Source organism: Meriones unguiculatus, chromosome 8, assembly GCF_030254825.1.
Source record: "Meriones unguiculatus strain TT.TT164.6M chromosome 8, Bangor_MerUng_6.1, whole genome shotgun sequence".
In the NCBI taxonomy this organism is placed as follows: Eukaryota; Metazoa; Chordata; class Mammalia; order Rodentia; family Muridae; genus Meriones; species Meriones unguiculatus.
Window position 1 is genome coordinate 56226378 of NC_083356.1, and position 13793 is coordinate 56240170.

Here is a 13793-nt window from a genome sequence, read left to right on the forward strand (position 1 = left end):
GGGGCCCATTTGGAGACTGAGTTGCCATGGGCTAAGTCTGTGCAAGGGTTTTATGTTATCTCCATGCATGGTCCTTGGTTGGAGTATCAGTCTCAAAAAAGACACCTGTGCCGATATTTTTTGGTTCTGTTGCTCTCCTTGTAGAGGTCCTGTCTCCTCCAGGTCTTTCTATCTCTCTCTTCTTTCCCTACATTCTGCCCAAAGTTTGGCAATGAGTCTCTGCATCTGCTTTGATACCCTTCTGGATAGAGTCTTTCAGAAGCCCTCTGTGGTAGGCTCCTGTCCTGTTCCCTGTTTTCTCTCTCTTCCTATGTCCATCCCATTTGCCTTTCTGAGTGAGGATTGATCATCTTACCCAGGGTCCTCCATCTTGCTTAGCTTCTTTAGCTACACAGAATTTAGAATGTTTATCCTATATTGTATGTCTAATATCCACTTATAAGTGAGTATATACCATGTGTGTCTTTCTGCTTCTTGGATACCTTACTTGGGATGATCACAAATTTCATGATTTCCTTGTGTTTTTATAATTGCTGAGTCATATTCCATTGTGTAAAGGTACCACAATTTCTATATCCATTCCTCAGTGGAGGGACATCTGGGTTGTTTCCAGATTCTGGCTATTATGAATAAAGCTTCTACTAACATGGTTGAACAAATGTCCTTGTTGTATACTTGAACATATTTTGGATATATGCCTAGGAGTGGTATAGCTGGATCTTGAGGTAGCAGTATTCCTAATTGTCTGAGAAAAACCACTTTGATTTCCAAAGTGGTTGCACAAGTTTAAATTCCCACCAGCAGTGGAGGAGGGTTACCCTTTCTCCACATCATGTCCAGCATTTATTGTCACTAGAGTTTTTTATCTTAGCCATTCTGATGGGTGTAAGGTGAAATCTCAGGATCATTTTGATTTTCATTTCCCAGATGACTAAGGATACTGAGCATTTTTTTAAGTGTTTCTCTGTCATTAGATATTTCTCTACTGAGAATTCTCTGTTTAGTTATGTACCCCATTTTTAATGGATTACTTGATTTGTTGCTTTTTAAGTTTTTGAGTTTTTTATATATTCTGGATATTAGTCCTCTGTCAGATACAGAGTTGGTAAAGATCCTTTCCCAATCAGTAGCCTGTCGTTATGTTGTGATAGCATGTCCTTTGCTTTACAGAAGCTTTTCAGTTTCATGATTTATTTAAAGATTGATTGATTGATTGATTGTTGCTCTTAGAGCTTGTGCTGTTGGTGTTCTGTTCAGGAAGTTGTCTCCTGTGCCAAAGAGTACACGGCTCTTTCCCACTTTTTCTTTTAATAGATTTAGTGTGTCTGGTTTTATGTTGAGGTCTTTGATCCACTTGGATTTTAGTTCTTTGCAGGGTGATAAATATGGATCTAATTGCATTTTTCTACATATAGAAATCCAGTTAGACCAGCACCACTTGTTGAAGATGCTATCTTTTTTTCCATTGTATGGTTTTGGCTCTTTGTCAAAAAACAAGTATCCATAGGTGTGTGGATTTATTTCTGGGTCCTCTTTTTGATTCCATTCATCTACCATTCTGTTTCTATGCCAGAACCACGTACTTTTTACTACTATTGCTATGTACTACAGCTTGAGATCAGGGATGGAGATACCTCCAGACAATCTAGCAAGTCTGGATTTTTTGTGTTTCTATATGAAATTGAGAATTGTTCTTTCAAGTTCTGTAAAGATTTGGTTGGTATTTTGATGGGAATTGCACTGAATATGTAGATTGCTTTTGTCAGGATAGCCATTTCACTATGTTAATCCTACTGATCCACGAGTATGGGAGATTTCTCCATCTTCTTATATCTTCTTCAATTTCTTTCTTCAGAGACTTGAAGTTTTTGTTGTTGTTGTTGTTGCTGTTGTTTTCAAAATGGTCTTTCACTGGCTTGGTTAAAAGTCACACCAAGCTACTTTATGTTAGGTGTGGCTATCATGAAGGGTATAGTTTCCCTAATTTCTTTCGCTGCCCTTTTCTTTCATATAGAGGAGGGATACTGATTTTTTTAGTTAATTTTGTATTCATCCACTTTGCTGAAGGTGTTTATCAGCTAAAGGAGTTCTCTAGTTGAATTTTTGGGGTCACTTGTGTATACTACCATATCATCTGCAAATAGTGATACTTTGACTTCTTTCTTTCCGATTTGTATCCACTTGATCTCCTTTACTTGTCTTATTGCTCTAGCTAGGACTTCAAGAACAATGTTGAAAAGATATGGAGAGAGTGGGCAGCCTTGCCTTGTACTTGATTTCAATGGGATTGATTTAAGTTTCCATTTAGTTTGATGTTGGCTATAGTCTTGGTGTATGTTCTCTTTACTATGTTTAGGTAATTGCCTTGTATCCGTGTTCTCTCCAAGACTTTAAATATGAATGAGTGTTGGATTTTGTCAAATGCATTTTTTGGCATCTAAGGAGATGATAATGTGGCTTTTCTCCTTCAGTTTGTTTATATGGTGGATCACATTGATGGATTTCTGTATATTGAACCACACCTACATGACTGTGATGAAGCCTACTTGGTCATGGTGGATGATATCTTTTATGTGTTCTTGAATTTGGTTTACAAGTATTTTATTTAGTATTTTGCATCAATGTTCATAGGAGAGATAGGTCTGAGGTTTTCTTTTTTGTTGGGTCTTTGCATGATTTAGGTATAAAGGTGACTGTAGCTTCATAGAATGAGTTTGGTAATGTTCCATCTGCCTCTATTTTGTGGAATAGTTTGAAGAGAATTGGAGCTAGCTCTTCTTTGAAGGTCTGGTAGAATTCTATGCTGAAACCATCTATTTCCTGGGAGATATAGGACTATTTAATCTATTTACCTGATCTTGAATTAATTTTGGTAAACAGAATCTATCAAGAAAATTGTCCATTTCATTTAGATTTTTAAATTTTGTGGCATATAAGCTTTTGTAGTAAGACCTAATGATTGTTTGGATTTCCTCAGTGTCTGTTGTTATATCCCCCCCTTTCATTTCTGATTTTACTGATTTGGATAGTTTCTCTCTGCCTTTTAGTTAGTTTGGCTAAGGGTTTGTCTATCTTGTTGATTTTCTCAAAGCCCAGATCTTGGTCTCATTGATTCTTCGAATTTTTTCTTTGCTTCTAATTCATTGACTTCAGTTCTAAGTTTGATTATTTCCAGCCATCTATTCCTCTTGGGTGTGTCTGCTTCTTTTTTTCTAGGGCTTTAGGTGGGCTGAAACTCCAATCCAATGAAATCAACTACACCCAAGAAAACACAGGATATAGATAAATTCACAACAAAAAATTAAAAGAACACAAGCATAGTAACACCACCAACTCTACAATAAAAGGAACTAACAATCATTGGTCACTATTATCTATTAACGTCAATGGATTCAACTCTCCATTAAAAAGACACAGACAAAGATAAACACTACACCAGAGTAAAAGGCTGGAAGAATGTTTGTTAAGTAAATGGACCCAGAAAACAATCTGGGGTAGCCATCCTAATATCTAATAAAATAGATTTTCAACAAAAATTAATCAAAAAAAGATGTGGAGGAACACTTTAATCTCATCAAAGGAAAAATCCACCAGGAGGACATCACAATCCTGAACACCTATGCCCCAAATACAAGAGCACCGGCATTTGTAAATGAAACATTATTAAAGCTTAAATCACACATTGATCCCAACACCTTAAAAGTGGGAGACTTCAACCCTCCACTTTTACCACTGGACATATCATCTAGACAGAAGCCAAATAGAGAAATAATGACACTTAGAGAGGTCCTAAATCAAATGGACCTAATGGATGTCTATAGAACTTTTCACCCAAAGTCAAAAGAGTATTCCTTCTTTTCAGCACCTCACGGAAGCTTCTCAAAAACTGACCATATGGTTAGGCACAAAGCATGCCTGAACAGTTAGAAGAAGCTCAGAATAATCCCTTGTATCCTATCAGACTACCATGGCCTAAAACTAGACCTCAACAACAACAGAAATAACAAAAAGCCCACATACACAATGAAACTTAACTACTCTCTACTCAATGACAGCTTGGTCAGGGAAGAAATGAAAAAAAGAAATTAGAGACTTCATAAAATTCAATGAAAATGAAGGCACAACCTACCCAAACCTATGGTAAAAAATGAAAGTGGTGCTAAGAGGAAAGTTCATAGCACTAAGTGCCTCCAGAAAGAATTTTGAGATATCTCATACAAGCAACTTAATGGCACAACTAAATTTTTCTTAATTAGAAAGGACTTCAGAAACATAGTGGAATGAATGAGATCTGTGTAATGACATTTCTCCAGATGAAAAACAATGAATAATGAAACAGCACTACATCTTTGCAAGAAGTTTGTGTGTATAGACTTTGGTGAGTATAAGTTAAATAATAGTAATGAATGGAGGAAGAAAAATGAAATATAGAAGGAGAAAACATAAAAAGAAAAGTCTGGCAGAGAACATTGATGTGCTTTTCTGTGAAAATGAGCATTATACTCTCTCAGTTCTCTGCCATAGGAGACTAAAATCAAGTTTTTGAAAAATTCTGTTTCAAAAACCTGCAAAGAAGGAACTATATAACATAACAATAACTGTGCTCATGCTGGATACAGTTTGATATGTTTTCCTATAATTTTAGAATTTGCTGTAAATTTGTATTTATAATACTCAAGTAAAAAAAAAAATGAATGCCTCCTACCTGAAAGCAGTGTACATACTGAGATAATCTGACATTAATACTTTACTCATTTACAGTATAAGACAGATTTTCCTAGCTATGAGTTGGATGGTAAACAGTACATTTGACATGGTGCCATTTGAAGACATTAATCCTTAAGATAACAATACACGCCTGACAGTCAGCAAATGTCATCAGGAAGAAAAGAAAAAAAAGGTTATTTTCATTTAAATTATCTACAAGTGTAGAATTTGATGTGTCCATTGCTGAATTAAATTGTCAACAAGCTTTTTAAAATTCCTATTGTTTCCATCAGGTTAATGGTGACTCACCTTTGATTACTAAATCAAGTTCCCTGATATTTCTATCTAGACATACATGAAAATTAGAATAGTCCTAATCTGTATTTTTGATACTTGCAAAACTGTTATATATTGTATTAAATTTGGAAAATTCAAAAAAATCACCCTGCTTTTCAAAAGCTCCCATGTGAAACTTCCTCTGACACCTTTTTCTATCCCCACACTCTCCCTCCTCCGGTTACTGTTATGTTATATAATTCTGCTGTTGGATATACCATACACCGTGAAATGTTTAAGTTTAAGTACTATAGTAGATATTGAATAACATTTTTTTAGGATTTCTAAAAAATTTACTTTTTTTAACTTTTATTAATTACACTTTATTCATTTTGTATCCCCCCCATAAGCCCCTCCCTCCTCCCCTCCCGGTCCCACCCTCCCCCCCCCCTTTTTTGCTTGCATGCCCCTCCACAAGTCCACTGATAGGGGAGGTCCTCCTCTCCTTCTTTCTGATCTTAGTCTATCAGTTCTCATCAGAAGTGGTTGCATTGTCAGGGTTCTAGGTTATCTCCATGAATAGTCCTTGGTTGGAGTATGAGTCTCTGGGAAGTTCCCTGTGTTCAAATTTTCTTGTTCTGTTGCTCTCCTTGTGGAGACCCTGTCCTCTCCAGCTCTATTTCCCACTTCTTACATAAAATTCCATTCACTCTGCCCAACAGTTGGCCATCAGGCTCAGTATCTGCTTTCACAGTCTGCTGGGCAGAGGCTTTCAGAGGACCTCTGTGGTAGGTTCCTAGGTTGTTTCCTGTTTTCTTCTTCTGGCTTTCAGAGGCCCTCTGTAGCAGGTTCCTAAGTTGTTTCCTGTTTTCTTCTTCTTCGGATGTCCATCCTCTTTGCCTTTCAGGATGGGTATTGAACATTTTAGTTAGGGTCCTCTTTTTTGCTTAGTATGTTTAGATGTACAGATTTTAGTGGGTTTCTTCTATGTTGTATGTTTATATCAGCGAGTATATACCGTGTGTGTCTTTTTGCTTCTGGGACAACTCACTCAGGATGATCCTTTCCATGTCCCACCATTTACCTGCAAATTTCATGATTTCCTTATTTTTCATTGCTGAGTAATACTCCATTGTATAGATGTACCACAGTTTCTGCATCCATTCTTCAGTTGAGGGGCTTTTTCTTGCCTTCACTCTCCTCTTCCTAAATCTGTTATTCTTTTTTTCTTTTCATTAATATTATTTTTTATTCATTACATTTATTCACTTTGTATCCCCCCTGTATCTCCCTCCATCCTCCCCTCTCAATCCCACCCTCCCTTGCTCTTCTCCACGTATGCCCCTCCCCAAGTCCACTGACAGGGGAGGACTTCCTTTCCTTCCCTTTGATCCTAGTCTATTAGATCTTTTCAGGAGTGGCTGCATTGTCTTCCTCTGTACCCTGGAAAGGCTTCTCCCCTCTCAGGGGGAGGTGATCAAAGAGCAGGCCAATCAGTTCATATCAGATACAGTCCCTGTTCCCTTTACTATGGAACCCACTTGGACACTGAACTACCATGGGCTACATCTGTGCAGGGGTTTTAGGTTATCACCATGCATGGTCCTTGATTGGAGTATCCGTCTAAGAAAAGACTCCTGTGCCCAGGTTTTTTGGTTCTGTTGCTCTCCTTGTAGTGCTCCTGTCCTCTCCAGTGATCTTGAATATCTTATCCCTAATGCTTGGCCCAATACCTGTAACTAAGAAATCAGCAAATTGTTGAATTTATAAAAAAATGGTAAAATAGACAAATATCCACAAGTATTATATGGACAACAGTTAGATAAATTTCGACAACAGTGGAACTAAAAAGAGCATGTCCACAAATATTCTGTGGACCACAGTTAGATAAATTTGGATAATAGTGGAACTAAAAAGAGCATTATCAGGGCCTGGAGAAAATGGATTAGTGGTTAAGAACACTCATTGCTCTTCCAAAAGTCCTGAGTTCAATTTGCATCACCCACATAGCAGTTAAACTATCTGATGCTTTCTTGTGGTATGAAGCTGTATACGTATATGTAGACAAAGTCCTCATATGCATAAAATACACACATAAATAAATCTTTAAAAACAGCATCAGCACCAGCATAGGCATACTCAAAACTGGATCAATATGAGAGTTTTTGGCCCCAACTCAAGACCTACTAAGTCAGAAATCATGAGAGGGGTACAAACAATCCCTTGTTAACAAGCCCTCTGCTTACTTAAACACAAGTTCATACAAATTGGCCAGAAAATGGAGAAGAAAAGAACAGCTGTCTTTTTTTATTAATTACAGTTTATTCATGTTGTATCCCACCTGTAGCTCCCTCCCTCTTCCCCTCCCAATCCCACCTTCCCTCTCTCTTCTCCACCCATGCCTCTCCCCCAGTCCACTGATATGGGAGGTCTTCCTCCCCTTCCTTCTTATCCTAGTCTATCAGGTCTCATCAGGAGTGGCTGCACTGTGGCCTGAGTGGGAGGTGATCAAAGAGCAGGCCAATCAGTTCATGTCAGAGACAGTCCCTGTTCCCATTACTATGGAAAGAAGTGGGAAATATTAAGACGTGGAGAGGACAGGAGCTCCACAAGGAGAGCAACAGAAAAACAAATCTGGGCACAAGGGTCTTTTCTGAGACTGATACTCTAAACAAGGACCATTCATGGAGATAACATCGAACCCTTGCACAGATATAGCCCATGGCAGTTCAGTGTTCAAGAACAGCTATCTTAATGTAGCCTCTAAAAAGCCACACATGGGTTCTCATGAGATGGTTCAGAAGGTAAAAGCACTCACCACCGAGGCCTATGAACTGAGTTGGATCCCTGAGAGCCACAGAGTACAAAGTAGAACTGACTCCTGCAAGTTTTCTTATATCCTCCACTTACATGCTGTGGCAAACATACAAACATACACACACATATATACACATACAGTACTGTAATAAAATTAAGACCAAATTCCAATCTGTTTTCAGAAGGCATGCTTTCTGGTTTTCTGTGTTTAAATGCTAATCATTCCTAGCTGTGGAGAGCTGCTTCTTTGTCAGGCTGCTTTGTTGTTGAGCTCTCAGCGAAAAACATGTTTTCATCCTGGCCTTCACCTGGAGACAGGGATAGGCAGGATGTTTTGCCAAGTTTATTCCTTTTGTTTCTGTGAGGATCACACAGACAAATAGTTGAGATAAACAAGTTTGACTTCTCAAACCCCTTCACTGTATTGAGGTGCTTTGCTCTAACTATAAAAAGGGATCGTGGAATAAACCAGTGTGACAGTTTCTACTGGCAGCCCTCTCTAACAGATCCCATCTGTATTGTGTTGGTTTTCAATTTTTCTTTCAACCCTCACTTCCCACTCAAGAACTGTTTGACTCTGCTGGCAGGCTCAGGCACCTAGTATCCTGGAAGACTCCTTCTGTTTTCCTACACCTCCATGCTCCTAGTCGCAAATTTCTATTGACTCTATGTCACAGGTATTGGTTATATAATAGAAACCATTTATTTGTCCAATACCTACTCATCTGAAAACACCTAGTGTTGCCTTCTTGGTGTTCCTATTCAAATGCTTATTGTAATATCATGTATCTTTATCACCACTTTGTATTTGGCACTCTATGGATCACATATCTGCTACTGTATAAAATTATGCCCAAATTCAGTGACTTTAAATTGCACATGTTCATTATCTCACAATTCTGTAGGCAAGCTAAGATGGGATTCTTCTCCCGGTACTGTAATCAAGACTCAACTGGAAATTAATTAACTCCAAAACTCAATGAGCTGTCAACACATTTCCTTGGTAACTGTTGGGGTGAGGGTTTGAACTCCTTGCCATATGAACCTGGCACCTCTGGCTGGTATCGTCACCAAATATAGCAAGAGAGGCTGTCACCTAAGAAGATGGAAGTCACCATGTTCTGCAAGCTACGAGCAGGCCTGTCATCTCATCATTGTTTCTGTAATCTACACATTGGAAGTTAACCCTTCAGTGGATGTCATCTTAAGAAGGAAATTGATTACATAAGCTTGCGGATTCAAGGAAATTGGAACCACTGGATATATTTTACAGCCCTCCTACTCACTGTCTTAAGCATGTTTCCTGTGGGTACATACAGGGGTCTGAAAGAATTATTTTCCCACTTTAAGAAAAGCCTGCTAAAAGAAATGAGGCTAACGAGTTTTTTTCTTTTTCAAATGTACCAAACTAGTCAGAGACTCATTCAAATTTGAACTTAATGGCTTCAAACTGTCCTTCCAGATTTGTGATCTTTGCATCTGTACACTTGAATTTGTATGCTGAATTTAACATTTGTCATCTAAATCTTCACTTTTTCTTGTTACTGTTTACCCTTTTGTGACTAAACCCATCCTGTTGTTATTATTTTTAAATATCTAGTGGTTTATATAATCTCAGAAGCAATGGACCTAGGAATTTGCATACCACAGTTACTTGCTTTTCACATAGCAACAGCTCAATGTTAATTATTGCCCTTATGTCCTTTAAAAAAAATTATCATGTGAACAGAACAGGTGATAAAAATCACCTTGTTATTGTTATTGTTTCCAGTTTTCCCTTTCATCTCATTCCTCCTTCAGTTTACTAAATCTGTGAATTGAGAGATCATCAGCACTCAGGTGGTGAAGCCTACCTTCACCACCACTTTGAACTGTTCTTCTCTGAAATGCATATAAGTCAAATAAAAAGTGACTCATAAAGTAAAAAGATTGCTACTGAATATATCATTTAATATTTTTCCCTATTTAATCTTTTAAAATATTTGTCACAGAAACCTTACACGTTATCAGTCCAAGATAACATGTAAACATGCAACTAAAATAAAATCCAGTTTTAATAGTCTCAACTCAGCCTCATTGAAAGGGATATTGATTTTTGGTTTTCCAAATGATTGAGGGCTTCCTTGAATTTGAGCAACTATTACATAGCTTATTTTTAAATGATTTATTAAAGAAGGATGTATTTATGAAGCCAAACAACTGCAACATAAATCAAGTTGTGAAAGTTATGTTCACATAAAAATGTTTCTTTCAACTCAATATTATGTACCACCACAGACACAGAGGCTTCTTAAGCTTGAGTCATTACCCACCCAGGCAGTCCAGGAAAATAAGTATCAAAGCACTGTCTGACTCTGGCTGTCTGAACATCCAAGTGAAGTTCAGGGTTGATTATTACAGTTTTCTTCATGCAGCAGATGCTCAATGATTACTGAATATCTGAAAAACAAAAAAACGAAAGAAACAAGACATCAAGGAGTTTAGGATCTAAAGAACTGAATGTATTATGTTTTATTTCCACACATTTTTCTAGAGTGGCTACACAGCAGATATGAGCAACAAAGGACCTGAGAGAATGTCTGTAAGACAAGGGCTTCTCATTCAAGTAAATTAGCTACATGCTGTGCCATGTGGAATGCATTGGAAGTTCATAACAGAGATAATGCCTCATGAACTCAGATGTCACTGGATCTTATTGTCAAGAGTAGGAGGAAGAGAGTAAAAGCACTGCTGCTTGCTGTAGTCTGAACACACACACATGCACACACACAAATAAAAATATAATAATGACTAAATAAATATGAGGATAAGCAGAAAAGTGGAAAGGCAGAATCCACACAAACACAGAATCTCAGTGGGTGATGATTGATCAAAAACAGGATATAAGAAATAAGCAAATACATAAAGGAGACATAAGAAGCACAAATAAACATGACTTAAGGGATAAAAGTCTTGACCCAAGTCTGTTCGGAGGGTAATTTTCCTTACTTGTGGGATGTATAACATGTACAAAAACAGTCAAGGAAAGGTCTTCATTATAGACAGTTCTAGCAAAAGATACAAAAACTAGTGTTCTAGGTAACATTCGTTTAACAGGGCTGCAATAAACAGAAACTTATGCCCCTCACTTCTACTGGCTGGACATCTGAGAATAGAAGTGGTGATTTCTTCTAGGGTTGTTCTTCTCATTTCCTGGTGTCCCCTGGGCCATGTTCTCTGTGTACCTTCACAGATCCTTCATGGGATCTTAACCTCTTTTTATGCATCAAGACCTGTGATTCTGGATTACGTCTATGATAATTTTTCTCAATATCGTAAAAGATTCTATCTCAAAATGTATTCACATTCTGAGAAAACACAGGTCAAGGCTTCAACATATGAATTGGAAGGAGAATGTAGTACACACAGATATCCTCACCTTAAAAGAAGAACAGTGTAATTATACAACAAGAGAGCATGCAAAAGGCTGGAGGAGAGACTTACAGGTGTGCTGTTATCTCTCAGATATATCAGTAGATATACAGCAGATACTTCATCAGAAGAAGAAAACAGGAAACAAGTTAGGAGCCGTCCACAGAGGGCCTCTGAAAAGTTCTGTCCTTCAGACTATCAAAGCAGATGCTGAGACTTACGGCCAACTATTGGGCAGAGTGCATGGAATCTTAGGAAAGAGGTAGGAAATAGTAGGATCTGGAGAAGACAGGACCTCCACAAGGAGAGCAACAGAACCAAAAAATCTGAGCACAGGGGTCTTTCCTGAGACTCATACTCCAACCAAGTAGCATTCATGGAGATAACCTAGAACCCCTGCACAGATGTAGCACATGGCAGTTCAGTGTCCAAGTGGGTTCTATAGTAATGGGAACAGGGACTGCCTCTGACATGAACTGATTGGCCTGTTCTTTGATCACCACCCCCTGAGAGGGGAGAAGCCTTACCAGGCCACAGAGGAAGACAATGGAGCCACTCCTGATGAGATCTGATAGACTAGGATCAGAAGGAAAGAGAGGAGGACCTCCTCTGTCAGTGGACTTGGAGAGGGGCATGAGTGGAGAAGGGGGAGAGAAGGTGGGATTGGGAGGGGAGAAGGGAGGAGTTTATGGGGGGATACAAAGTGAATGAAGCATAATTAATAAAAATTTTAAAAAAATGTTTTAAAGTGAAAATGGCCCATTGAAAGAAAACCCTGCTTTACAGAAGCTTTTCAGTTTCATGAGGTCCCATTTATTGGTTGTTGCTCTTAGAGCCTGTGCTGTTGGTGTTCTGTTCAGGAAGTTTTCCCCTGTACCAATGAGTTCTAGGGTATTTCCCACTTTTTTTTCAAGCTGATTTAATGTGTCTGGTTTTATGTTGAGGTCTTTGATCCACTTGGACTTCAGTTTTGTGCAGGGTGACAAGTATGGATCTATTTTCATTTTTCTACATGTAGACATCCAGTTAGACCAGCACCATTTGTTGAAGATGCTATCTTTTTTCCATTGTATGGTTTTGGCGTCTTTGTCAAAGATCAGGTGTCCATAAGTGTGTGGGTTTATTTCTGGGTCCTCTGTTCGGTTCCATTGATCTACCATTCTGTTTCTATGCCAGTACCATGCAGTTTTTAAAACTATTGCTCTATAGTACAACTTAAGATCAGGGATGGAGATACCTCCAGAAGATCTTTTAATGTAGAGGATTGTTTTAGCAATTCTGGGTTTTTTGTTATTCCATATGAAGTTGAGAATTTTCCTTTCCAGGTCTGTAAAGAATTGTGTTGGTATTTTGATGGGCATTGCATTGAATCTGTAGATTGCTTTTGGTAAGATGGCCATTTTTACTATGTTAATCCTACCAAGCCATGAGCATGGGAGATCTTTCCATCTTCTCATATCTTCTTCTAATTCTTTCTTCAGAGATTTGAAATTTTTTTCATACAAGTCTTTGACTTCCTTGGTTAGGGTTACTCCGAAGTACCTTATGTCATTTGTGGCTATTGTGAAGGGTGTTGTTTCCTTAATTTCTTTCTCAGCCCTTTTGTCTTTTGTAAACAGGAGGGCTACTGATTTTTTTGAGTTAATTTTGTATCCTGCCACTTTGCTGAAGGTGTTTATCAGCTGTAGGAGTTCCCTGGTAGAGTTTTTGGGGTCATTCACGTATACTATCATATCATCTGCAAATGGTGATAATTTGACTTCTTCCTTTCCAATTTGTATCCCCTTGATCTCCTTCAACTGTCTTATTGCTCTAGCAAGGACTTCCAACACTATGTTGAAGAGATATGGAGAGAGTGGGCAGCCTTGTCTTGTCCCTGATTTCAGTGGGATTGCTTTAAGTTTCTCTCCATTCAGTTTGATGTTGGCTATAGGCTTGCTGTATATCGCCTTTACTATGTTTAGATATGTGCCTTGTATCCCTGTTCTCTCCAATACTTTGAACATGAATGGATGTTGGATTTTGTCAAAGGCTTTCTCAGCATCTAGGGAGATTATTCTGTAAAGCAAAGGACACCGTCATCAAAACAAAGCGACCACCTACAGATTGGGAAAGAATCTTCACCAACCCTTTATCTGACAGAGGACTCATAACCAGTATATATAAAGAACTAAAGAAGCTGAAAAGCAGCAAACCAAGTAATCCACTTAAAAAATGGGGAACAGAGCTAAACAGAGAATTCTCTGTAGAGGAATACCGAATGGCAGAGAAGCACTTAAAGAAATGCTCAACCTCACTAGCCATTAGGGAAATGCAAATCAAAACAACCCTGAGATTTCACCTTACACCCATGAGAATGGCCAAGATCAAAAACTCAAGTGACAACACATGCTGGAGAGGTTGTGGAGAAAGGGGAACCCTTCTCCACTGCTGGTGGGAATGTAAACTTGTACAACCACTCTGGAAATCAATCTGGCGCTTTCTCAGACAACTAGGAATAGCGCTTCCTCAAGATCCAGCCATACCACTACTGGGCATATATCCAAAAGAGGCTCAAGTACACAAAAAGGACATTTGCTCAA

At 38.4% G+C, this 13793-nt stretch overlaps 1 protein-coding gene across 29 annotated transcripts in view; it reads right to left on the reverse strand.

The window, feature by feature from the left end:
• The window catches only part of LOC110566038 (nonsense-mediated mRNA decay factor SMG5-like), a 150148-nt gene that overhangs the window by 33135 nt on the left and 103220 nt on the right, over positions 1–13793 (reverse strand). For 26 of the 29 annotated variants that reach the window (XM_060389454.1, XM_060389433.1, XM_060389442.1 and 23 more), the window contains one exon: positions 10113–10239. The exons of 1 other annotated variant lie outside the window; for it this stretch is intronic. The gene's annotated coding sequence lies outside the window, so the exon portion shown is untranslated. Of the gene's footprint in view, positions 1–6577; positions 6723–10112; positions 10240–11283; positions 11398–13793 lie in introns of those variants that run through there. 2 more of the 29 variants (XM_060389438.1, XM_060389463.1) reach the window with 2 other exon arrangements.